The 26671-nt window shown below is 33.7% G+C and overlaps 1 protein-coding gene and 1 long non-coding RNA gene across 28 annotated transcripts in view; one reads left to right on the forward strand and one right to left on the reverse strand.

The window, feature by feature from the left end:
* Positions 1-26671, reverse strand: part of LOC148597446 (uncharacterized) — a 127248-nt gene that overhangs the window by 17650 nt on the left and 82927 nt on the right. The gene's annotated exons all lie outside the window — the stretch shown is intronic.
* LOC148597447 (uncharacterized) overlaps positions 1-26671 on the forward strand; it is a 48716-nt gene that overhangs the window by 4909 nt on the left and 17136 nt on the right. For 5 of the 22 annotated variants that reach the window (XR_015918909.1, XR_015918910.1, XR_015918906.1 and 2 more), the window contains exons 3-11: positions 776-946; positions 1507-1643; positions 3075-3189; positions 5172-5290; positions 10632-10822; positions 11510-11619; positions 13970-14069; positions 14842-14971; positions 16426-19041. This is a non-coding gene — a long non-coding RNA (uncharacterized LOC148597447). Of the gene's footprint in view, positions 1-775; positions 947-1506; positions 1644-3074; positions 3190-5171; positions 5291-5960; positions 6054-10631; positions 10823-11509; positions 11620-12649; positions 12715-13969; positions 14070-14841; positions 14972-16425; positions 19042-26671 lie in introns of those variants that run through there. The other 17 variants (XR_015918895.1, XR_015918900.1, XR_015918901.1 and 14 more) reach the window with 14 other exon arrangements.

Here is a 26671-nt window from a genome sequence, read left to right on the forward strand (position 1 = left end):
AGTCATGTTTTCCCATGTAGCACCGTATAACTGCATCAACTGTATGAGACATCTTTGATTTAACTCTTTTAAAATTTCCTCCGAATTGCTTAGTACATACAGCAACTTCAGAATTGCACCTTTCAGTTAAGTCTGTTGCAAAGTTATTCAGTAGCTTTTGGCGTTGCTTTTGTGTCCGTGCTGGCATGATTTTTAGGAGACTTTTGTCTTTTTCCACACTTTTCCGCATATTTTCCGACAAATGCCTGGTATCAATGAAATGCTGAGGCTCAGTTTTTGATTTTCCCTCCTCATACAAATCAACTGCAGCTCTGTAAGCTGAACTGTCTGGGTCAGTAACTAAATAGTCTACTTTTATGTTGTCTTTTAAAAGGTCTTCAAGGCACTCCCTGGCCCATGCATATTCATCACCAATGCTCTTCACCATTGGAATATTAGCACTGCATTCATCAGTACATTCAGACTGGAGTTGGCCTGAGTCAAAAATCAATATCTAGTGAAGAATGCTCTGAACAGAACTTATTTTTGTCAACCAAATTAACAATTTTATGTTTTTTTGTTACATTTTCAGCTGATTAGCTTGTTGGAACGGTGTGCGTCCAATTCCTGGGTTGGGTCTGTTGCTGTACATGCCATCCATTTGAACACTAATACATCTTGGATTTTTCTTTCCTCGGAGGCGGTTTATTTCAACTAATTCTTCCCTTCTTCTGTTCATGTCTTTTTTTACAACTTGTACAATGTTTTTATATACTTTATTTGTCCTTCTTTGCAGGCTAGAGGCTGCTGGAGTTGAGATATTGCCACTTAGAAAGATTTTGCACAAGCTTGTAGGACAAATTGGAGTCTGACTCAGGCCAACTAGTACACCAGTTGTTAGTTTTGAGGGTTTTCTACCCGGTCTGCCGGTTTCAAGTTCCTCATACTGTGTATACATCTTCGAAAAGTATTTAAACGATGCGCAAATAAGTCGAAATCTTGATGAGAAACCTCTTTTTTCTTCTTTGTCCAAATCGTATAGTAAAATACCATCACAGTCTGGACTTTTCATCATATGCTCTCTAAATGCGCAATTCCACATGTTTTCTGACTTGTAAAGGCACAGCACTCTGTGGGAATCAGAATTCAACCTGAAAATAAGAGAAGAAACCATATTTTATGTCCTACTAACACTAAAGTTATTTCTATATTCAAATGCAATTTACAGTTATCTCCCCCTTAATTTTAATATTTTTTTTTAATGGAGCATTTATGTACATTTGGCTGATATCTAGTTGATTTTTTCCTACTTTATAACTTAAATAAAGGTTAATTACTATACAAAGTGCAAGAATTTGTGTTCTTGGAAATAAATTAGCAAGTTTTAAGGAAAAACTAAATAGTTTGAAAATTGTGCACATATGGCATATATTGTTTATTTTTTTTTTTTAATCTACATTAATAAACTGTTTGATTGTAAGTTAATTACGTTATTTATTATTACATGTCCTACCTTTTATTTTTTAGCTCCTTTCTTAGATTTCCTAGCAACAGGAACAGATTTAGATTTTGGTCGCAGTAACTTGGCCACACAACTGGACCGCTCTGCCTTCTCCTCAGGATCAGTGTATGGATCATTAACAACCAGTTCATGAGTTTTCCTTGTAAGTCTAATGTATTTAGGTGTTTCTAAGTCACTTTTCACTGTTGAAAGTTTAGTCCTTGCTTTTTTGTGAGGTAAATTCCCAGATTTAAATGTGTATTTATTTCCTTTTTTGAATCCTGACATTTTATAAATTTGAAATGTTGACTCTGTTAATTTAGCATTGATAAGTGTTGATGTGCTCTGATGCAAGTTTATTTTATACACTTGTTTTGCAGTACAGGTTGATGTGAAAAGTTCAGTCTTTGCACTATTTACAGGATAAACAACAGGTGCTCCCCCTTCAAACATATAAAATTCTTCAAAGATGCCATTTGATGATCTCATGGCTCTTCTATAGTTATTATGATGACAAGCAAAATTTGTTGCTGTCATTCTGGTACCTCTTATCACCAACGATTAAAAATTACATGATAAAGTTAGAAAGTGGATCTTCATTTCACTTAATTTAGAAAGTTTTGAACCTTTTTTCCATTTTTTTTGTATTTTTACTATTAAAAGGGTAGATTCTACCCTTAATAAATTTAGATTTCAACTTGTACATGCATAAAAGGAGTATTGCTTAAAGTGTTGGAAAACATAAGTGAGAATAATTTCTAAGATATTTTAACAAGAAATTTTCCATTTTTAATTTTTGATTTTTGCTTTCTGTGGAAATTTTTCAGCACTGGCCGCAAACTCGCACTCCAACCTAAAAAGGGAATATCTCGACTAAACTTTAACGGATTTTCACCTAACTTGGTTTCTGTACTTGTGTTAAGATGTGCTTTATAAATGCGAACTTGAGTACTGATTCTTAACCGCTTCATGTTTTGATAGGATACAAATGCGCAATTATTTGTTTACATTCTACCGGGAACTTTTTTACTCCAACATGGTACTGAGTACTGAATACAAGGTGGTACCTGATTGGTTGGATATGGCTTGAAATTTATTTTCATTTCAAAACTTACCCATTTATGATTGATTTTATTTTGGTAATAATTAATAATTTGTTATAGGGTTGAAATGATTTCTCATAAATGAAATCTAGGTGCTTCATTTTTTTCCAGTGTATTTTCAAGAGTCCATAACAACTGAAATTTCGATCAACTTTTGCCGCATGACCATATACTTTTTTTTTGTGCAAATAAAAAGTATGCTTTTCTAGTTTTAGGAACTGAAACCCATTTTCTGCTAATTTGTGTGGTTTTGTTGAAATTAATTTTCAAACTACATAGGTACCCTATGGAAAATGCATTACGAATAATTGTGCTCTTGTATCCTATTACAGTTCTCGATGGATGATGGGAATATTTTACACATATCATGTAACATAAACAAAATTCAGACACAGCTGACAGCTGTAAATAAGACAATGATTGCCTTTCCTATCTTGGAAAAGCTATGCTTTGATGTGGATAATACATTTGGAGTTATATTTTTTTCCCAGGCGAGGTAGGTTCTTGACAACAGCAACAGTGGAACAACGGAGATACACGTACCTGTACATACATCCATGTGTTTCCTGAAGTTTTTAAAAATCACATTCACTGTTTGAAATAAATGTAAGTAAAAAAAAATAGGAAAAGGCTTGAAAACTATCAGAAAAGATGAATTTATTTTTACAAAACGTAATCTTAACCTTATTATATATATATTCATCCAATAACAGTAGAGGCTAAAAACCACTAATTCCACTTCCCATAGGCTTCTATGCTAATTTCACAATATTCAATGGCTTCTCTGGACTTTACCTTAACTTTAACCTGCAGAGGACTATATATCAGCATGATTCTACATATGCCAGCTCACAATCCTCTGAATGGCATGTGGGGTTAGCTGACTTGCAGTGCAGTACTGGTCACCGGAAGTGAAGTGTCTATAAATAGCATGGGAAATCCCAGTGTTTTCACAAGATAGGGGTATATTTAGAAATCATTATGGAGATTAGGCTTCACATCACAAGAAGCAAAATGCACCTATAAAATGTACAGAAATGTTTTTCCTTTCAGAAACTGTTTAAATTTTTTAAATGAGATGAGAACTTTTTTCACAGCACTATGAGGAACAGGGGTAATTTCTGCGTAGAACTATTTTTGCGTACGTTCCAAATGCTCATTGGTTGAATTGGTGGTCTGTAACCTAAATAGAGCAGTCTACATATGAAGATACATGTATATATATTAAATTAAACCTTGTTCAGACACATATTATGTGACAGGATAAATAGTAGTTATGCAAGGGAGAGTGTACATTTGTATTACTTGTACAGGGCACAATGACCAGTTTAGTTTATTTACATATATGTACAAATGTGTATTAATTCCTACATGTATCAATGAAAAATCATGTGGAGTAGATATAAGATAGAAATAATGTCAATTGTTAATAAATAGACCAAGAATTAGTTTGCAATTCTAACTATTGCTTGTCTTCTCTGTTTGTCCAAACTTTAAAAGTTTTGGAGAATTTTATTATCCAACATAAAATGTATAGAAATGCCCATCATTTACAACTGGTAGTTACGATTTGGAAATTCCTACAGCCGGTCACTAGGAAATCACAGCCATGCATTACTAATTTTAGTATTTAGTATGGGGCATTAATAGTTTTTCTTACCTTTAATAAGTGACAACTTTAAGTAAGAGTGATCTAATTCAATTATATGTAATTAGATTAGGAGATTTAAAGTTGTTGAAAGATGGTACTGGAACTGAGTATATTGAATTGGGGGGGGGGGTGATTATTAGAAACAACACCATCATGATTTATTTTCATAAATATTTGATTCATCGAGATACAGACTTATTTCAAATTAAGGTGAAATCATATGTTTCAGTAATAGATATAAAGTTGGTTAAAAAAAGTATCAATGCAAAGCTTTTTCCATATTGGCCCTGTAATATGCCCTTTTTATTAATAGCCTCGGATGGCTGTAATGGCCATTATTAATACCTCGGGCATGTAACAGGGCCAATACAGAAAAAGCCATACATTAATACTATATTAACATGATGCCCTTATTGTTTGCCTTGTGCAGTCAAATATGGTAAGATGCCCTTATTGTTTGCCTTGTGCAGTCAAATATGGTAAATACATGTAGATTTGTGATATTAAATATCTGAAATCTACACATTTCATCTTCAGTGCTCTTAGTAATAACACAAATTGTATGTCTTTAAATGACATGAAATGTAAATACTTAATATGAGTTTGAATTAAAAAAAAATATGATAATATCTTGAAAACTATAATAGATAGAATGAAACTTTTGATTGACGAAATGATCCTCATGATATGCCCTAACAAAGTCTTCATGGAGTCATACTTGTCCAACACCATTTTGTTACAGTTATTGCCTTTGAAAGCAAAAATTTAAACAGATGAGGGATTTTGGCTCCTGGGAGCCTCTTGTTTATATGTTCCAGGCTCATCCAGTATTGAGTCATAAGTTGTAAAATCCTGATTGTAGAAACAATTCTAAACTTTTTTTCATTTTTTGTGTCTTTTGTTTATCATATTTATATTTCTCATTTTGTCTTTTCAGCTTGGTGACTGGATACAAATTTGTTGGAAGTGGCAAGATTCCCCTGGTCCATGATTAATCCTGCTTGCACTTGTAGTCAGACAGTAGTTTGAATTAATAGGAGCAGAACAGATCCTCAGGTGAGTGGATTCTTTTGGATCTGACTTTCCATAGCCTCGGTTTACAGCCTCACACTTAAGTGTCACTGTCCCAAAACGAGTCTTAACGAAGTTTGTCCGACCAAATCTAATGTTGATTATATTACACCCAAGTCTCTTATCATCCTCTGTCATGTACAAGCATTTTGCTTCCCTATCTGGCATAAAGTCTTTGCCCCAGTGATCTTGCTCAGTACCTTTACATACATAGGAGTATGATTTGTACTTTTCTAAACAATGTCTTGTATAACACGCAATGATACTATCTGTTGCATAGCTAAATCTGTTTACAAGTTTGTTCATATCTCTTGCAAACTCCCTAAGACTAAGAGCGAAGTTGAACCCTTTGTGCAGCTGTTGCTTAAGTCAAAAGCAAATCGTTTTTTTTTTTAGCATTGTGCAATCTGTTTTAGTTACAAACTGTAGCATCATTTCATTAAATTTAGCATTGTCACAGTCTCGCATTTGTGATTTGGCTAAGTATCTGGTGTCGCGACGGTTCTCAGGTATGATAACTAAATTTTCTTCTTGTTTCCGGCTAAATCCTCTGAATGTATGACTATCACCATCTGTTGTTAATTGTCCAAATATAAATGGTCATTTAGCATATCACCCAGTATTTCAAAATACCTCTCTTCATTGCCTATTGTAGCACTCCATTTCATGTTGGCTGAACAGTTACCAGGATAGCCTGGGCACTCTGGATCTCGTCCAAGTGATCTTAGATTGCTTGCTGTCTTACAAAGTATGTTTGCATCATGAAACTATAAGTTTCTTCTTTACTGTTACATTTCTGCTAGTGAGCTTCTAGCTTGGGTAGAAGGCTGAAACTGTGTTGTTCTATGGTGACAAGAATTTTTTTTGTATTGTGTGTCAGTTTCAGCTAGTATAGGTGTGTTTTCTGGGAACCCATATCTTCAAAGTGCCATTTTTAGCTCGCCTGGCCAAAGGCCATATGTGCTATTGCCATCACTTGGAGGCATCATGAAACTATAAGTTTCTTCTTTACTGTTACATTTCTGCTAGTGAGCTTCTAGCTTGGGTAGAAGGCTGAAACTGTGTTGTTCTATGGTGACAAGAATTTTTTTGTATTGTGTGTCAGTTTCAGCTAGTATAGGTGTGTTTTCTGGGAACCCATATCTTCAAAGTGCCATTTTTAGCTCGCCTGGCCAAAGGCCATATGTGCTATTGCCATCACTTGGAGTCCGTCGTACTTGTCCGTCGTCGTTAAACAATTTTTCAAAACTCTTCTCCTCTCACACTACTTGACCAATTGGTACCAAACTTTGTATGAATATTCTTTGGGGTATCCTGCATAGAATTGAAGTGGGGATTTTTGATCCATCAAAAAAAAAAGGCCTCCGTTACTAAAAATAGAACATAGGGGTCAGACAGTAGTTTTTTGCATATATCTCCAAAACTGTAGGTTTAGCTGATTTAAAAAATTTTCATTTTCATATGATAAGCCATGTTGGAGTTATTGCTCTTTTTCAATGTTTTTTCCTATTTTTAATGTTATTTCTTTAAAAAATCTTCTCCTTTGACACTGCTTGACCAATTGGTACCCAACTTCTAATGAGTGTTCTTTGGGGTATCCTGCATAGAACTGATGTGGGGATTTTTGATCCATAAAAAAAATGGTCCACGTTAATGAAAATAGAACAAAGGGGTTAGACAGTAGTTTTTCACATATATCTCTAAAACCATTAGGTTTAGCTAAATTCTTTCAAAATATGATACGATCCTTATTTGTAGGACTACAAAAGTCTTCAGGCATAAGAGTTGTTAGATGTCTCCTTATAAGAGTTATTGCCCTTGACAGGGGAAAATGACAGGTTTTTATTTTTTCAGTTTTCAGCCAATGTCTTGAAAACTATGATAGATTTTAACTTTCATTTGCTGAAATGATACTTATGATAAGTCCTATCAAAGTTTTCTTGAGTCAAAATTGTTGGGGAATTTCTTGTTTAATTTATTGCCCTTGAAAGGCAAAATTCAACCAGGTGAGCGATTCAGGCTCCTAGGAGCCTCTGGTTTTCAGTGACTTGGCCACTGTTGACCCTGATTTGATCAGACTACACACAGTCTGATGATAGAGTTGCCAGTGCCCTTGTTGACTTTATGGATTGGCGTATGGATTCAACTGGAAAAATTCCTCGCATAGTTTATATTTGCTGGTACAGTACTTCTAATAGCGTGATTAAGGGGCTCAACTTATATGTAGCAAGCATCACTTTATCTAGGCGGTAGTTTATAATTTGTTGTAAAACATGTTAGGACTTCTCATTTGATTCAATTTCAAAATTTCCCTGCTTTAAGTAAGCATTTTTTTCAATCCAAGTCTTAGATTTCTTAATTTTTGAACATGCAAATAAATAAAGTTAACATTTTGAATGGTTACCACAGGAACAGTTCACTATGATACTATGGCATCAGTAACATATGATAGTTTTGATAGAGCCCCATCAGGAATTTTGTAGTGTCATGTATTCTGCTTGTCACCTTGCTGCTATGTCAGAAGCAAACAGCCCATGGAGGTGTTTTTTTGGGGGGGTTTTCAAGCGAGCTGGCATTATATCACACACACTTGACAGATTTGTCACATACTTCCTATGGTTGGCTGACATGGGTCTTTTGTTGAGGTAATGTACTGGTTCAGTTGAAGTAAGACCTTTGTTGACCATGCTTTCTGCAGCATTATATACACTACTGTCTGGATCTGTGGTTACTTCATTAAGCTCAAACCCATCTCGCAGTTCTTGCCCAGGCTTGTTCATTTCCAATACTGTCTTGCATGTTAATTTAGTTTTTAGCTCACTTGGCCAAAGGCCATGTGAGCTTTTGCCATCACTTGGCGTCCGTCGTCCGTCCGTCCGTCGTCCGTCCGTAAACTTTTACATTTCAATCTTCTTCTCTGAAACCACAGGGCCAAATAAAACCAAACTTGACACAAATGTTCACTGGTATGAGGGGATGAAAGTTTGTGATTTTGGTGCCGATTGGAAATTCAAGATGGCCGCCACCGAGGATCTTAGTTTAACATTGGACCCTATGGGAGAAACATGTAAAAATCTTCTTCTCGGAAACCACTTGACCAAATTAAACAAAACTTGACACAAATGTTCACTGATATGAGCGAATGAAAGTTTGTGATTTTGGTGCCAATCGGAAATTCAAAATGGCCGCCACCGAGGATCTTAGTTTAACATTGGACCCTATGGGAAAAACATGTAAACATCTTCTTCTCGGAAACCACTTGACCAAATTAAACAAAACTTGACACATTAAATGTTCACTGATATGAGGGGATGAAAGTTTGTGATTTTGGTGGCGATCAGAAATTCAAGATGGCCGCCACCGAGGATCTTAGTTTAACATTGGACCCTATGGGAAAAACATGTAAAAATCTTCTTCTCGGAAACCGCTTGACCAAATTAAACAAAACTTGACACAAATGTTCACTTTTATGAAGGGATGTAAGTTTGTGATTTTGGTGCCAATCGGAAATTCAAAATGGCCGCCATTGAGGATCTTACTTTAACATTGGACCCTATGAGAAAAACATGTAAAAATCTTTTTCTCGGAAATCGCTTGACCAAATGAAACAAAACTGGAAACAAATGATCGTTGGCATGAGGAGATGAAAGCTTGTGATTATTTTGCCATTCAAAATGGCTGCCACTGTGGATCTTAACTTAACCAAAGTTTCCGCTCGAGAAAATATACATCTAGAGGTCGCCACATGATCTTCAACAAGTGGGAAATTTCCTCCATGTAGCAAGCTCTAAATTGCCCCAATAAAAACAAAGTGGATAAATCAGTGAACACAATACTGAGGGGGGGCTGGAGGGGGTCTGATCCCGGAATCCCGACTTTATTTTTACTAAATCCCGAAATCCCGAACAACAAAGGAACTTAAAAACTGCTAAAATCCCGATTCCCGGTGGATTTATTTCCCGAAATCCCGGGCTTAATTCTCAGAAATCCCGAAATCCTGAGCTTAAAAACCTCTGATCCCAGCATCCCGAAAAAAGTCCGGCCCTTCCTCAATACTATATCAGTTTATCATTTATGGTAAGAAACTAAAATGTTTTAAAAAAAGACAACTACATGCCAGTGACTATATTTCCTGCCTTGGGACAGGCGCAAACAATATGCAGCGGGGTTAAACTAGTTTTGTTGGATCCAAACCCTCCCCCTCTATACGGTCAAAGGCTAAAATAAATACAAAGTTAGACACACAGTAAAAATCAACCTGAAATACATCCAATTCATTAGAAAAGTACCTCAACAATTATTAACAATAACATAGAAGACAAACAAATGAGGTATAAACAATGAATGCTCGCAGTTACTGAAAGCAAGCTCAGGACACAAATAAGGATGACAAATCTTCAAGCCTCCCAACACAAAAAATATCAGTTACAAAACTTCCAAAGGATTTAGAACTGCAACATCATAGACTATGTTGGTCTAGCAAGAAGTTGTGCAATGACTAAAATGCTAAAATATGAATGATTAAGTTATAATGTAATGATCTAATAAGAGTATCAATATTTTTTCCTACAAAGACAAGATTTAATGATCTGACAACAATGTCGAATTTATATCCTTTATGAATCAGTCTATTTAAATAATTCTTAAGATTTGATGGACATTGTTTGCATTTATGTGCCTTGTAAACTATATTTCCATACAAAACTGGATGTGAAATGCCTAGTTTAATAAGATTAGTTTTTTAGCAAAGTAATCATGTTGGAGGCTAAGAAACGCTGTGTTTTGCAGAAATTTCATGGATTCCGCAAAACAATGGCAATTTCTGCATTTTTAAAGGCCTGGTTCCGGATTTTAGTATGTTGGGGTTGCAAACTATGCATTATGTCCCCTTTCCAACCTGTCCCATGCAATAATTCCTGTTTACCAATGCTTTAAATTGCAAGAAAATCTTCATCTAAGGAAAATTCCTTGTAAATTTACGCAAAATTATATGAAATATTTAGCAAGTAATTAAACCAGATGAGCGATACAGGCTCACATGAGCCTCTGGTTTACTGTATGCTTTTTCTTTTTTATGAGCACAGCTTTGATTTTTGATTTGTGGCTACAACATAATGTTTGAATGTTTCATTGTCAGTTACAGAGAAGTTAGACTGTGTTGCTAGTTGGAATGGCGTTTTTCCAATACCTTAATATATTCTGCTGATATAGATTCCATCGGCCTGGACATTTTTTGTCTTAGGATCCTAGCCATGTAGTCTTTTCACCCTTTTTACCTTTTCTCTCTGCATTTTCATGTCTTCATTTTTCTTTTCTGTTATTTTAGCCACTTAATTTGATCTATACTGCATACCTGATACAGATGGAGGGGGGATATTTGATGCCATACAAACTTGATGGTAACTTGATGTACCTATTGGTGTGTGTTGAAGACCCACTTGCCTGCCTACATTTACATGTATTTTGGCTGCACGACGACCGTGCTTGTTGCTTTCAACGTCTTCGTACAAGTTAAAGGTTTTTGATTTGTATTTGCACTTAGTACACTTTGCCACTTCTGTTCAAGCTGAATCCCATTTCTGTTCTTTCAATAAATCCTGTCTAAGTAACCTTTTTACTTCGGTGACATTTGTATGTGCTCCCTAAATACTTTATTCTACATGTCACTATTTGTTCCTATTGTTACAGTTCTATTTGTCTTTCTTTCAGATCTGTAGGCACAAATAAAAGTTTTTACTATAAATTTCCTTCTAATTCAATTTTAGAAAGGATTTATTTTTCATATAATCAATCAGTTGAAAAATGGTCTATTTAATTACCTCCCTTGTTTTCATTATTTTTTTTATCATGCACCATTTACATCATATGCTCATATTTCTGTTTTCCATATCTACTTTTTATAGTAATTTCATAACTGTATTTCTTGACAGTGAATAAAAATAAAAGTTTTATGTAGGTTTCTCTTGTTTTTAAGGATTTCAAAAAAAAATGGGGGGGGGGGGCTATTTTCATGTGTTCTACCATAGACATTTGAAAAACTCCAAAACTCTCTATTTTACATGTATTGAAAAACTTTCTTTTTTTACATGTATAAATATGGCTTTCATATATCAAAGTACTTCTGAATAACTTATTTAGTTAGATTAATGTAAAGATTTGTCTTGTGTAGTCTTAATTTTATTCTCAGCACATTTTCCACTTCAGTCTTAGCTGCCTGATTTGTACACAGCAACTGCACAGATGTCATGGAGACTGGAATTTCTGTTGAATGTTTGCTTGTTGGAGATTTAGTCACAAGATCATATTCATCCAGTGTTAGTTTCACAAAATTAGTCACTTGTATTTCATATACTTCAGAATTTGTATGTGTAAGCCCTTTATTGTGGGGTGTGTTTCCATTCCTAAACTTGTATTTTTTCAAGTGAACAGCATAGTGTCCCTTTTTTAAAATTTTGTCATGAAATTACATTGTAAAATTCTAGAAACAATATTTGATTATCATTACCAGATATTCTTGTGCCTTTTTTTTTGGTTAAGAGGTTTTCTTCAAGAAATCAACAGAATTTTTTTTAAATTGAAAAGTCAGGGGTTGAAAATTCCTAAAGCCCGATGCCCAGGACTAAAAAAAATGCACCTCGGGACTTGTCGTTTTTCAATGAAATAAGTCTGTCGGGCATGGCAGATCTAAAAAAAACAGAACTAATTTTTGAAAGATTTCGTTGTCATTATTTGGACCATGGTTCTTGATCTATTCCCTGACCTATAAATAGTAATAACTTTATTTTTAGAATGGGTATTTACTAGATCGATCTATTGATTAGTCATTCTCAAGTCTGAATCACACCTGCGCTTGATCAGACACATTTTTTGACATGCTACAAATTTTATTAATCAAGCGCTGGAATGATAAAGATCAAATTTTGTTGATAATTTTTTGAGGATAAGATCGTTGCTCAATTATAATTTCACGGTTAAAAAAAATGCAGAAATGGAAAGCTGATGACAAGGCATCAGATGTGGAGATGGAATCAATTGACACTGTGTCTTCTTCCCTGCAAACCTAGAATTATACATAAGAATATCAGATAACAAAATTGCATTTATATTGATCGGGACTTGACATAACATTGTTCGGGCTTAGTGTACAAAAGATGAAAAAGTCCGGGGCTCGGGTCTTCCCAAAAAAATGTTCAACCCCTGAAAGTTTTGCTGAATAATATAAAATTTACTCTGGCCACAAGTGGAGGCAAGATACTAAATAAAGCATAATATTTGGTCTTTGAATATAAAAATGAGTAATTTACTGAAAAATATTTAGGTTTGATGGAATTTGTTCCCTTATAGGTATAAAACCACTAAATATTCATGAGATCAACAAGCACTGCCCATTTTGGGGAGAAAAATTTGAGGTAAGGAAATGAGTGCCAGAACTTAGACCATTGAATAACACTGCTTGGTTTGAATTTTTTTCTTACAGTACTTTCATTTTTCTAGTAATTTTTATTTTTTTTTTTTCAAGAACTGAAATATTTTTTTTCACCAAAGATCTAAAGAATAGGGATGTCCTGTATAGAAACACAGTGCTGAAATACATTGTTTACAAACAAGCCATGTGAATTGCCAAAAAGTTCTGCATGACCATATAGTTTGACGGCGGCATAAGATGAAACTATATATCTTTTTATCTAAACAATATATGAAAAATCCAGGTTTTGAATGGTAAAAAAATATGGGTGTTGATTTTGTGATGGCTAAGCATAGAAAGTAATGGGAGTTTTTTTTCCAGGATTTATACCTATAAAGGAGAATGTTTGGTAAGGACCCTTTTTTGCCTCTTAATTTGGGCTTTTTTGAAAATTTGATTATCTGATTTCTAAGTAATAGCAGTATAGTAAAATGGTGGCAAACACTGAATTTAAGATGTTTTTGACAAGATTTATGATTTTATTCCAGAAATAACAGTGTGCATTTATGAGACTTTTACAAAAACCTTGAACATTTCTGCAATTTTTACGGTGATTTTTGTGTGGAGCGGAAGTTGCCACACATCTGTTGACTCAAGATATTTTTACACGAGTTGTAACTGACAATTATACACAAAATATATGAAGCAAGAGATTCAACATGCATGTGGCCATTGTTCAAAGAGTAATAAACTACACAAAATTTGGTGTTTTCCAGCCTTTTTAACAGATTTTTCCAATCTCGGTCAAGTTTGAAGGGCTTATATGTTCAAATTATTACCATAAACCAATCAAATCAACTATAGAACACATTAAAGAGCTTGAGAAACAATATTAGAGTTTCTTCATGTAGACTTTGTTTTTGAGGCCAAATTTTGCCCTTAACAAACCAACTTCTTTGTCGGCTACAACCTTATTTCCCATGGAAGTTATAAAAAAAACTTGTAAGGTATTTCAAAACATATCACATTTACTCAAGATTTTTTAAAAAAATTTATCGCAAACTTTGCCTGTAGTAATAGGTACAAGTATTGTATTGATATTCTTGAGCGGGTCTACGTCAAAACATGGAGGCTAATAAAATAGTCAGAGTTCCTTTTATGTTTTTTTTTTTAAACAGCTGCATGTAATTTTTAACTTGAATTTTGGCCATATTTAAAGATGTATCCAAGTAGATAAAATGTGTGATTTTTATATACAGATTCAAAGACAGGAAAGAGGAGGTATGTCCAGTTGATAAGGAGTACTGCAGCACAACACCACCAAAGTGAAAGTAGAAAACATGTGCTTTTGACTTTAAGGTTTGACAGTTTCCCAATCTTTGTGGATTGGTCTAGGTTTTTTAAGTTAAAATCAAATTTCTTGAAACATTCTATATGCATGAAAGTTGTACATGTATCATAATTCAAGATATTGATCATTACAATATAATTACAAATTAACATATCAATGATATAATTGATACACACTTTTTATATAACATCATAAGCAACATAAAATTATGGATAAAATAATAATAAATCATCATGGATACGAGACTAACTAATTACCTCACTTATGTTACATTCCTTATGCATTTCTTCCTCTCTGATAATTTCAATAGAAGAATTTGTTTTTTCCTACCTACTGACCTAAGCTTTAAATCATTGGGTTGAGAAACAGCAAACAAACATATTTTTGTGTTTGGGCTGATATAGAATTTTTCTGTGTATGTGTGCACACTTACATTTGAAAGTAAAAATCACTCACCTAATGCGTTTTTGCTATTCTTAATTGATATATATTTTTGAGGATTTTGGTCACTTAATATCAAATTTATTCATGTTTGCCATGTTGTAGAACAATTTTAATGCAAATTTCTATTATGACGAATATTGTAGTTGTTGACAGGTCTGGAATATCTTCTTTTATCATACTTTAGTGATATTTCTTGTAGTAAACCATAAATTGTTCATGATTCAGTCTGAGGCCTAATTTGCATAGCATAATGCATAGAATTTCAAGTATTGTGGTATAATTTTGGCAAATTGTGTTTTATTTCATGTATTAAAAGTAATTATCTGTTTTTTATAGGATCAAGCAATCAATGATAGATGTCAGTTGCCAGGTTGTTTAGGTTAAACTGAACAACTGTGCCCTGCAGCAGCACCATAGGTTTATGTATTTGGAAACTGTTTGAAAATAACATTCTTAAGAGATTTTTGTAAGCATTTTTATTTGTTAGCATATAAAGCACAATCAAATTGTGTAGTTAAAATGTTGATTTTCTACTTTTCCAGAAAAAAGAACTGCATTTTAGTAAAAAATGTGTTTTTCATTGCTTAATTTACCTATTAGGTTAGAAAGCAAGAGATGAATAATATAAGTAAATTTTACAGTTTTGTTTATGTATTGGGGAGATGTTTTTTATAAGAAATACACTTCTTTATCAAACTAATGATGAGAGAGTTCAAGGATTATAGTGGAAACTAAAAGAATGTAATTCAGAGACAAAGACAGGCATGGATAACTGACACACAACCAAGAATAAAAAATCACTGAAATATTATACAGCAGTCCCCCTTTCTAGGGCCCCTCATTTGAAAGACCACTCCTTTCTCCTGGCCATATTTCTCTTGCATTAACTCTTTTATATACTAATTAACCCCTTTTTGAAGGCCACCTTTTTTCGGCCAAAAATATCCTTTGTCCTCTCAAAAACAACCATGCTGTTGTTTATTGACAACTTTGATAACAATGATAAACCAGAAGTTTGAGACCGGATGTTCAATAGTTTGACCTGAAAGGTTAAAGTTACACTTCTGTGATTGCACAATTGGTAAACAAAGATGACATCTGTTAAAAAAAAATGAAAGTGTTGACACTCGAAAACAAAGTTAAAGTCATTAAATTAACTGAAAAGGGTCACAGTTTGAGGAAGCTGGCGGCAGATTTTAAGGTGTGTAAAATGCAAATTCAAAATATTATTTGGAAAAAGGAGAACATTTTGATTATGAAAACAGTCTGACATCAGTTCATTTTTCAAAGTAAATCTGATACAATGTACACGTTCAAGTTCTTTTAATGAATGCATCTTATGTTTAAATACATTGTTATATTTTAATGTGTCATACTTGCATTTTAAACAGATAATAAAAGGCATTTTAATATTCATAAAACATGTAACAGACATTATCTGGATTATACATAAAGGTCCTACAAAAGAAAAGCAAATCTGTTACATGAGGAACATTTTGTATATATTTTCAGCCATTTTGATTTTCAGATCAATTCCTTTATAGAGACCACCCCTTTTGTAAAGCCTCTTTTATGTTGCAAATGGGTTGTTCTCTCGAGAGTGGGACTACTGTACATGCAAGGTAAAACAGAAGTAAATAAGCATCTAAGACTCCACAAAAACTGGAAGCATAACCATAGTGCACTGATATGGTAAGCATCCTCTGTTTTTCTAGCAACACCCGCTCAGTTGCTCATAAAAAGTCAATTCAGGGAAGAAGAAAAAAGAAAGAAAAACTATTGGCATTTTGTACAAATAAGTATTCATTGTGCAGATGGATTCACTACAAGTTCATGACAGCCATAAGTAATATGGTTTTATTTTGTTCAGTTTTCATTATTTATGGATTGAACTGCATTGAATTTATTTCTTTTTTTCAGGAGGGAAAAAAGCTGTCTTCCTTGATGTGTTCAGTGATTGTAATATTCCCAGACAAGGGTCAAACTATAGTATTAGACCTTTGTAAATATTTATTTGTGTCATAAAATGGATGTATTTTTTGAAAAAAAAAAAACACTTTTCCTATTTGTTCACCCAGGGGAATGGAGGAAAAATAGCATTTATTTTCCGGCATTAGGTTGATCAGTCACGTACCCTGTTCAAATGAAAGGAAGAAGAACTTTGGAATAACAGATTGGTATACTGACACAGTTTGTAATGAGCATTTTTCTCTCAGATTTTTAAGGATAGAAGTTTAAAAAAAATAGGTTTATTTTATTTTAGAAAATACATAGAATATGAAATTTTGATAGATTGCATATTACAAATGAGTGTGGAAAAAAAAACTGCTGAACTTCTGGTACCTTTAAACTTCTGTATGAATGGCGATTCATGTCACAATAAGGATATTTCTATAACGATGCTTTTTAGCTCACTTGGGGTCCGTCGTCGTCGTGGACAAATTTTAAAATACCTTCTCCTCTGAAACTACTAAGCTGACAGGTTTTAAACTTTGCATGATTATTCCTTAGGGTGTTTTGCACAAAATGATCGTTGGGATTTTTGATCATTGAAAAAACATGGCTGCTGTTACTAAAAATAGAACATAGGGGTCAGATTGCAGTTTTTTGCAAACAACTCAAAAATCGTTGCCTTTAGCAAATATCTGGCACGAATAAAATTGTTCAGCATCATGAGATGGACCTATGCCAAAATTTTCAAAATGATTGGTCAACTGATGTAGGAGTTACAGCCCCGGAAACAGATTTTTTTTTGGATTTTTTGCATGTGCAACTTTGAAAATCTATTCAAAATCTATTGGACAGAATTCAATGAAATTTGGCATTTATGTTTCTTAGGGTATTCCACACAAAATGGTTGTTGGAATTGTTGATTCATGAAAAAACATTGCCGCCGTTACTAAAAATAGAACATAGGTTCAGATGGCAATTTTTTGCAAATAACTCAAAAATCGTTGCCTTTAGCAAATTTCTGTCTTGGTAATATTGTTTAGCATTATGAGACAGACCTATGACCAAAATTTTCAAAACGATTGGTCATACGGCCCCTGAAACAGTTTTTTTTATATTTTCGCATATGCAACTTTGAAAATCTGCTTCTCAAAATCCATTTTACAGAATTCAATGACAGTTAGCATACATGTTCCTTAGGGTATCCCACACAAATTGACCGTTCGGATTAAGACGGGTTTTTGAAAAAAAAAAAAAAATTGTTGCCTTTAGCAAAATTCTGGTTCAGGCCATGAAAATGCTATGAAAAGCATTTCCTGCATTTGACAATTTAGTTGATTTTAACTTAGCCTGTCTCATTCCTCAAGTTTTTCAAATAAGGAAATGGTTAACCAGGTGAGCGATTCAGGCTCTCTTGAGCCTCTAGTTTCTTTTGTGATAGTTTTAACTACTTACTGGAATTAACATTAAATTAATTGGTAGTAGCATTTGTTTAAAGTATTACAACACTTTGAGGGAATGGGGTTATTTATATAATTTAAAGTATGTTTCTCGCAAGTATCATGATACTTGATAATTGTGTAATGATAATTGTTGAAAGTATTTGTATTCCACTTATTTTAAATAAATTGAAAAAATATATGTTGCCATTCCCTTATCTTTTACCTTTACTTTTGAACAACACTTACCAAAATCCATCCACGTTTTTTTTTTAAACCCTTAGCAAAGTTACCCTATTTTCAACAAAGAAATTTGAGCAAATTGACCAATAAGTGGTCAAACACCAATGGCAGTGTTTTCAGTTAGTCCTTCGATAGGCCTCAAAGTTATTTAACTCTAATGTCTTAAAGTGAATTAATTTGTCAATCCAAATTATTTGGCCATTTCTGTTACACTAAAAAATAACATCAGAAGGAGAAAGAAGACTTTGCCTTAATTGTAGTCATACACAAATCAAAGTAGTTCTATCCCTAGGTGGCACTAAAAAGTTCAGTTAAATATCACTAGAAAATAAACAACAAAAATCTTTTAGTAATTTTGTGTGAAGCGAAGAGCTGAGAAAAGAATTAATGGTAAAAATTTCAACCATTTAAATAACTAATTTTAGAATCTGATCATACATCGATTTCTAACTGTAGGTCAAGGTCTGTTGTATCCTTTATCTCAAAGTTTTTTTGTTTTTTTTTTGTTGGGGGGGGGGGGGGGCATAGATGCTATGTATCAAATATTAAATTAGGAATTTTAAAGATGATACGTCACTTATATAGTGGAAACTGAAATTAAAGGTTCTAGCTAAACGATATTCTTTCTTTCGAATCAGATCAGCTATAAAGTCGGCCTCATAAGAGTGATGAAATAGGTCAGCTAGTAGAAGAGCACAATTTGTTCCCACTGGAATGCCCACCATTTGTTGAAAAAGGCGTCCACCACAGTGGACATATATGTGTTAAACTTTCATGTACCAACTTAGAAGTACCTATACAAGGGAAACTCGTATTAAATTACGGAAATCAAATTGTCTACAGACTCCAACAACACACCTTTAACATAATACATCCAAATTTGTTTTGCAGTCGTATAAAAATGGTAAGTCTAAGTATTTCACTAACTGAAAAATGGACTTAATTATGTAAAAAAAATAACCTTAATTTGTCTCCTTATCAACCAAAAAATAAGGCATGTGTAACATAATTCAGTAGGTAATCTTGAAATAATATTCAATTTCTTATTTTATGTAATATGAAGAGTAAATATTTGATACAAAATGGCTTGCTTAATGACTTAGACTGTTTTTGTTTGAAGGTTGTAGCTTATGACTATTCCTCAAATTCAAATCACTGTTTAAATCTAAGTGACGCGTAATGTCAAATATAGTTCACTTAACCTAGAAAACCTGGGAGGGAAAATGTTGTATACTAATCTAGCCATTCAAATATTGTGTTATTGTTTAAATCAGAAGGATACATCATGCGTCTGTTCTTAAGAAAGCGTTTTTTTTTTTTTTTTTTTTTTTGTTTTTTTTTTTTTTTTTAAAGGCATATACCTAGAAAGTTGTGATATGTAATTAAAGCGGTGAAAAATTGAACTATATCAAGGATCTTGAATGGATACAAATGTTACCCTTCTATACATCCATTAAATCATTCATTTCCCTCACACCTTTTTCGAAACCTACACTTCACATGGTCATATTACTTGGAATCATACTTCCCTTACCAAAATATGCACATCACATCTGATGCAAACTGCACTCTTTGCTTTGTTATAGTCCGTGAAATAACACTTTCCGGTCAAAACCCATTCTTGCTCATAACGTCTGATGCGGACCCTGCGCTTAAAATGGCCGTTTGTCCGAAAAACTACCCAAAACCAAAATATAGCCTGGTTATGTAATCTGATGCGAATTGTATGCTTGACATGTCCAAACTCTTTTAAACAGATGATTCGAAGCCTACTCTTCACATAGCCAATACTACTAACATTGCACTTTCCTTACCAAAGTATGCTCATCATATCAGATCCCGACTGTACCTTTAACATTGCCATAGTCCGTGAAATAGCACTTTCGAGTCGGAACTCATTCATGCTCATTACATCTGATGCGGACTGTAGTCTTAACATGGCCGTATGACAGAAATACCCAAACAATTGCATGCTTATCACATCATATAATAATTTTACATGGCCCAACTGTTTCAAAAATTTTATTCTTGCTAAAATCATACATGCTCATCACTAAAAATGCCAACCGTTTTCTTAATAAGGCCAAAGGACTTAAAATATAATTTTCCTAACAATTACGTACACGATCATCACATCTGACGGAAACCGTATCCCTGACATGCCCGTATGACAGAAAATCTACCCAAAAATGCATGCATATCACATCATATAAGAATTGAACGCCTAACATGGCCAAACTTTCAAATAACTTATTCCTGCTAAAATCATATATGCACATAACTTCAGATGTCGACCGTTTTCTTAATATGGCCAAAGTACTTGAAATATCATTTTCCTACCCAAAATCATTAATGCTCATCACAATTGATGCGTACAGTTCTCCTTTAAATAGCCATTATACAATTCCAAAGATAACAATTCTGTGTGAAATATCCCTTTTGTACCTTAATTCTCCATACTAATCACATATGATGCGAACTGAACTCTTAACATGGTCATACTATCTGAAAAAGCACATTCTTACTAGAATCATACATGCTCATCACATCTGATTTGATATGTAACCTAAGTATGACCATGCTACTTCAAATAGCATTTTCCTACTTTGATCATACATGTTCATCACATCTGATTCGTAATGTATCTGTAATATGATTTTAATACTCGATATAACATTTTCCTGCCAATAACGTACAGGTTCATCACATCTGACGTAAACCGTACCCCTGACATCCACGTTAGACAGATAAAACTACCAAAAAATGCATGCTTATCACATCATATAAGAATTGTACGCCTGATATCGCCAAACTGTTTCAAATACCTTATTCCTGCTTAAATCATATATGCTCATAACGTAAGATACCAACATTTCCTTAATATGGCCAAAGTACTTGAAATATCATTTTCCTACCCAAAATCATTAATGCTCATGACAATTGATTCGTACTGTCCTCACTTAAATAGCCATTTTACAATTCCAAAGATAGCAATACTCTGTGAAATACCATTTTCGTACCTTAATTCTCCATACCAATCACATATGATGCGAACTGAACTTTTAACATGATCATACTATTTGAAATAGCTCATTCTTAGCAGAATCATACATGCACATCACATCTGATTTGATAATGTACCCTAAGTATGACCATTCTACGTGAAATAGCATTTTCCTACCTAAATCATACATGCTCATCACATCTGATTCATACAGTATTCTTTATATGACCTTATGACTCGAAATAACATTTTCCTACCAATAACGTACATGATGACCGCATGTGACGCAAACCGTACACCTGACATGCCCGTATGACAGAAAAACTACCCACAAATGCATGCTTATCACATCATATAAGAATTGTACGCCTAACATGGCCAAACTGTTTCAAAAATTATTCCTGCTTAAATCATATATGCCGATAACTTAAGATACTAAACGTTTTCTTAATATGGCCAAAGTACTTGAAATATCATTTTCTTACCCAAAATCAATATTGCTCATGACAATTGATGCATACTGTTCTCCTTTAAATAGCGATTATACAATTCCAAAGATAAAATACTGTGGTATGAAATACCCTAAATGTGACCGTACTACTTTAAATAGCACTTTCCTACCTAAATCAAATATGCTCATCACATCTGATTCCTAATGTACTGTCCATATGACCTCACGACTCGAAATAACATTTTCCTACAAACAACGTACATGATCATTACATCTGACGGAAACGGTACCCCTGACATGTCTGTATAACAGACAAAGATAGCAATACTCTGTGGAATACCATTTTCGTACCTTAATTCTCCGTACCAATAACACATGATGCGAACTGTACTCTTAAAATGATCATACTACTTGAAATAGCACATTCGTACCAGAATCATACATGCTCTTCAAATCTGATTTGATATGTGTCCTAAATTTAACCATGCTACTTCAAATAGCACTTTCCTACCTAGATCATACATGCTCATCATATCTAATTCGTACTGTATTCTTGATATTTCCATACGACTCGAAATAACAATTTCCTGCCAATAACATACATGATCATCACATCTGACGGAAACGGTACCCATGACATGCCCGTAAGACAGAAAAACTACCGAAAAATGCATGCTTATCACATCATAAAAGAATTATACGGCTATCATGGCCAAACTGTTTCAAATATTTGATTCCTGCTAAAATCATACGTGCCCATAATTTAAGACGCCAACCGTTTTCTTAACATGGTCAAAGTAGTTGAAATATCATTTTCCTTACCAAAATCAAAAATGCTCATGGTAATTGATGCGTAGAGATCTCACTAAAATAGCCATTTTACAATACCAAAGAGAGTTATACTGTGTAAAATGCAATTTTCGTACCTTAATTCTCTATACCAATCACATATGATGTGAACTGTACCCTTAACATGATCATACTACTTGAAATGGCACATTCTAACCAGAATAGAATAGGCTTATCACATCAGATTTGATATGTACCCTAAATATGACCATACTACTTCAAATAGCACTTTCCTACCTAGAACACACATTCTCATCATATCTGATTCATACTGTATTCTTCATATTACCTTACGACTCGAAATAACATTTTCCTATCAATAACGTACATGATCATGACATCTGACGGAAACCGAACCCCTGACATGTATGTATAACAGAAATCTTCACAAAAAATGTATGCTTATCATATCATAAAAGAATTGTATTCCTAACATGGCCAAACAGTTTCAAATAACTTATTCCTGCTGAAGTCATACATGCCCATAATTTAAGACGCCAACCGTTTTCTTAATATGACAAAAGTACTTTAAATATTATTTTCCTACCCAAAATCAATAATGCTCATGACAATTAATGCGTACTGTTCTCACTTAAATAGCCATTATACAATTCCAAAGATAGCAATACTGTGTGAAATACCATTCTCGTACCTTAATTCTCCATACTAATCACATATGATGCGATCTGTACTGTTAACATGATCATACTGCTTCAAATAGTACATTCTTAGCAAAATCAAACATACTTATCAAATCTGATTTGATATGTATCCTAAATTGGACCATACTACTTCAAATAGCACTTTCCTACCTAAATCATACATGCTCATCATATCTAATTCGTACTCTATTCTTAATATGACCTTACGACTCGAAATAAAATTTTACTGCCAATAACGTACATGATAGTCACTTCGGAGGGAAACTGTACCCCTAACATGCCTGTTTAACAGACAAACTATCCAAAAATGCATGCTTATCACATCATATAAGCATTGTACGCCTGACATCTCCAAACTGCTTCAAATAACTTATTCCTGCTAAAATCATATATGCCCATAACTTAACATGCGAACGTTTCCTTAATATGGCCAAAGTACTTGAAATATCATTTTCCTACCTAAAATCATTAATGCTCATGACAATTGATACGTGCAGTTCTCCTTTAAATAGCCATTATACAATTCCAAAGATACTAATACTGTGGGAAATACCAATTTCGTACCTTAATTCTCCATATCAATCACATATGATGCGAACTTAACTCTTAACATAATCATTCTACTTGAAATAGCTCATTCTTAGCAGAATCAAACATACTTATCAAATCTGATTTGATATGTATCCTATATTGGACCATACTACTTCAAATAGCACTTTCCTACCTAAATCATACATGCTCAACATATCTAATTCGTACTGTATTCTTAATATGACCTTACGACTCGAAATAAAATTTTACTGTCCATAACGTACATGATAGTCACTTCGGAGGGAAATCGTACCCCTACCATGCCCGTTTAACAGACAAACTATCCAAAAATGCATGCTTATCACATCATATAAGCATTGTACGCCTGACATCTCCAAAATGTTTCAAATAACTTATTCCTGCTAAAATCATATATGCCCATAACTTAACATGCGAACGTTTCCTTAATATAGCCAAAGTACTTGAAATATCATTTTCCTACCCAAAATCATTAATGCTCATGACAATTGATACGTGCAGTTCTCCTTTAAATAGCCATTATACAATTCCAAAGATTACAATACTCTGTGAAATACAATTTTCGTACCTTAATTCTCCATATCAATCACATATGATGCGAACTTAACTCTTAACATAATCATACTACTTGAAATAGCTCATTCGTAACAGAATCAAACATACTTATCAAATCTGATTTGATGTGTATCCTAAATTGGACCATACTACTTCAAATAGCACTTTCCTACCTAAATCATACATGCTCATCATATCTAATTCGTACTGTATTCTTAATATGACCTTACGACTCGAAATAAAATTTTACTGCCAATAACGTACATGATAGTCACTTCGGAGGGAAACTGTACCCCTAACATGCCCGTTTAACAGACAAACTACCCAAGAATGCATGGTTATTACATCATAAAGCATTGTACGCCTGACATCTCCAAACTGTTTCGAATAACTTATTCCTGCTAAAATCATATATGCCCATAACTTAACATGCGAACGTTTCCTTAATATGGCCAAAGTACTTGAAATATCATTTTCCTACCTAAAATCATTAATGCTCATGACAATTGATACGTGCAGTCCTCCTTTAAATAGCCATTATACAATTCCAAAGATAACAATACTCTGTGAAATACAATTTTCGTACCTTAATTCTCCATACAAATCACATATGATGCGAACTGAACTCTTAACATAATCATACTACTTGAAATAGCTCATTCTTAGCAGAATCAAACATACTTATCACATCTGATTTGATATGTAACCTAAATATGACCATACTACTTGTACTAGCACTTTCCTACTTCAATCACACATACTCATTACATCTGATTAGTAATTTATCTGTAATTAGATTTTACGACTTGATATAACATTTTCCTGCCAATAACGTACAGGATCATCACATCTGACGCAAACCGTACCCCTGACATGCACGTATGACAGAAAAACTACCCACAAATGCATGATTATCACATATAAAATTTGTATGCCTAACATGGCCAAACTGTTTCAAATAACTTATTCCTACTAAAATCATATAAGCCGATAAATTAAGATGCCAAACGTTTTCTTAATACGGCCAAAGTGCTTGAAATATCATTTTCCTACCCAAAATCAATAATGCTCATCACAATTGATGCATACTGCTCTCACTTAAATAGCCATTATATAATTCCAAAGATACTAATACTGTGGGAAATACCAATTTCGGACCTTAATTCCCCATATCAATCACATATGATGCGAACTTAACTCTTAACATATTCATTCTACTTGAAATAGCTCATTCTTAGCAGAATCAAACATACTTATCAAATCTGATTTGATATGTATCCTAAATTGGACCATACTACTTCAAATAGCACTTTCCTACCTAAATCATACATGATCATCATATCTAATTCGTACTGTATTCTTAATATGACCTTACGACTCGAAATAGAATTTTACTGCCAATAACGTACATGATAGTCACTTCGGAGGGAAACCGTACCCCTGACATGCCCGTTTAACAGACAAACTATCCAAAAATGCATGCTTATCACATCATATAAGCATTGTACGCCTGACATCTCCAAACTGTTTCAAATAACTTATTCCTGCTAAAATCATATATACCCATAACTTAACATGCGAACGTTTCCTTAGTATAGCCAAAGTACTTGAAATATCATTTTCCTACCCAAAATCATTAATGCTCATGACAATTGATACGTGCAGTTCTCCTTTAAATAGCCATTATACAATTCCAAAGATTACAATACTCTGTGAAATACAATTTTCCTACCTTAATTCTCCATATTCATCACATATGATGCGACCTGAACTCTTAACATTATCATACTACTTGAAATAGCTCATTCTTAGCAGAATCAAACATACTTATCAAATCTGATTTGATGTGTATCCTAAATTGAACCATACTACTTCAAATAGCACTTTCCTACCTAAATCATACATGCTCATCATATCTAATTCGTACTGTATTCTTAATATGACATTACGACTCGAAATAGAATTTTACTGCCAATAACGTACATGATAGTCACTTCGGAGGGAAACCGTACCCCTAACATGTCCGTCTAACAGACAAACTACCCAAGAATGCATGCTTACCACATCATATAAGCATTGTACGCCTGATATCTCCAAACTGCTTCGAAAAACTTATTCCTGCGAAAATCATATATGCCCATAACTTAACATGCGAACGTTTCCTTAATATGGCCAAAGTACTTGAAATATCATTTTCCTACCTAAAATCATTAATGCTCATGACAATTGATACGTGCAGTTCTCCTTTAAATAGCCATTATACAATTCCAAAGATAACAATACTCTGTGAAATACCATTTTCGTACCTTAATTCTCCATATCAATCACATATGATGCGAACTGAACTCTAAACATAATCAAACTACTTGAAATAGCTCATTCTTAGCAGAATCAAACATACTTATCAAATCTGATTTGATATGTAACCTAAATATGACCATAC

Source organism: Perna viridis, chromosome 15 (genome assembly GCF_037379345.1).
Source record: "Perna viridis isolate PV_CMFRI_1.1 ecotype Kerala chromosome 15, ASM3737934v1, whole genome shotgun sequence".
NCBI lineage: Eukaryota > Metazoa > Mollusca > Bivalvia > Mytilida > Mytilidae > Perna > Perna viridis.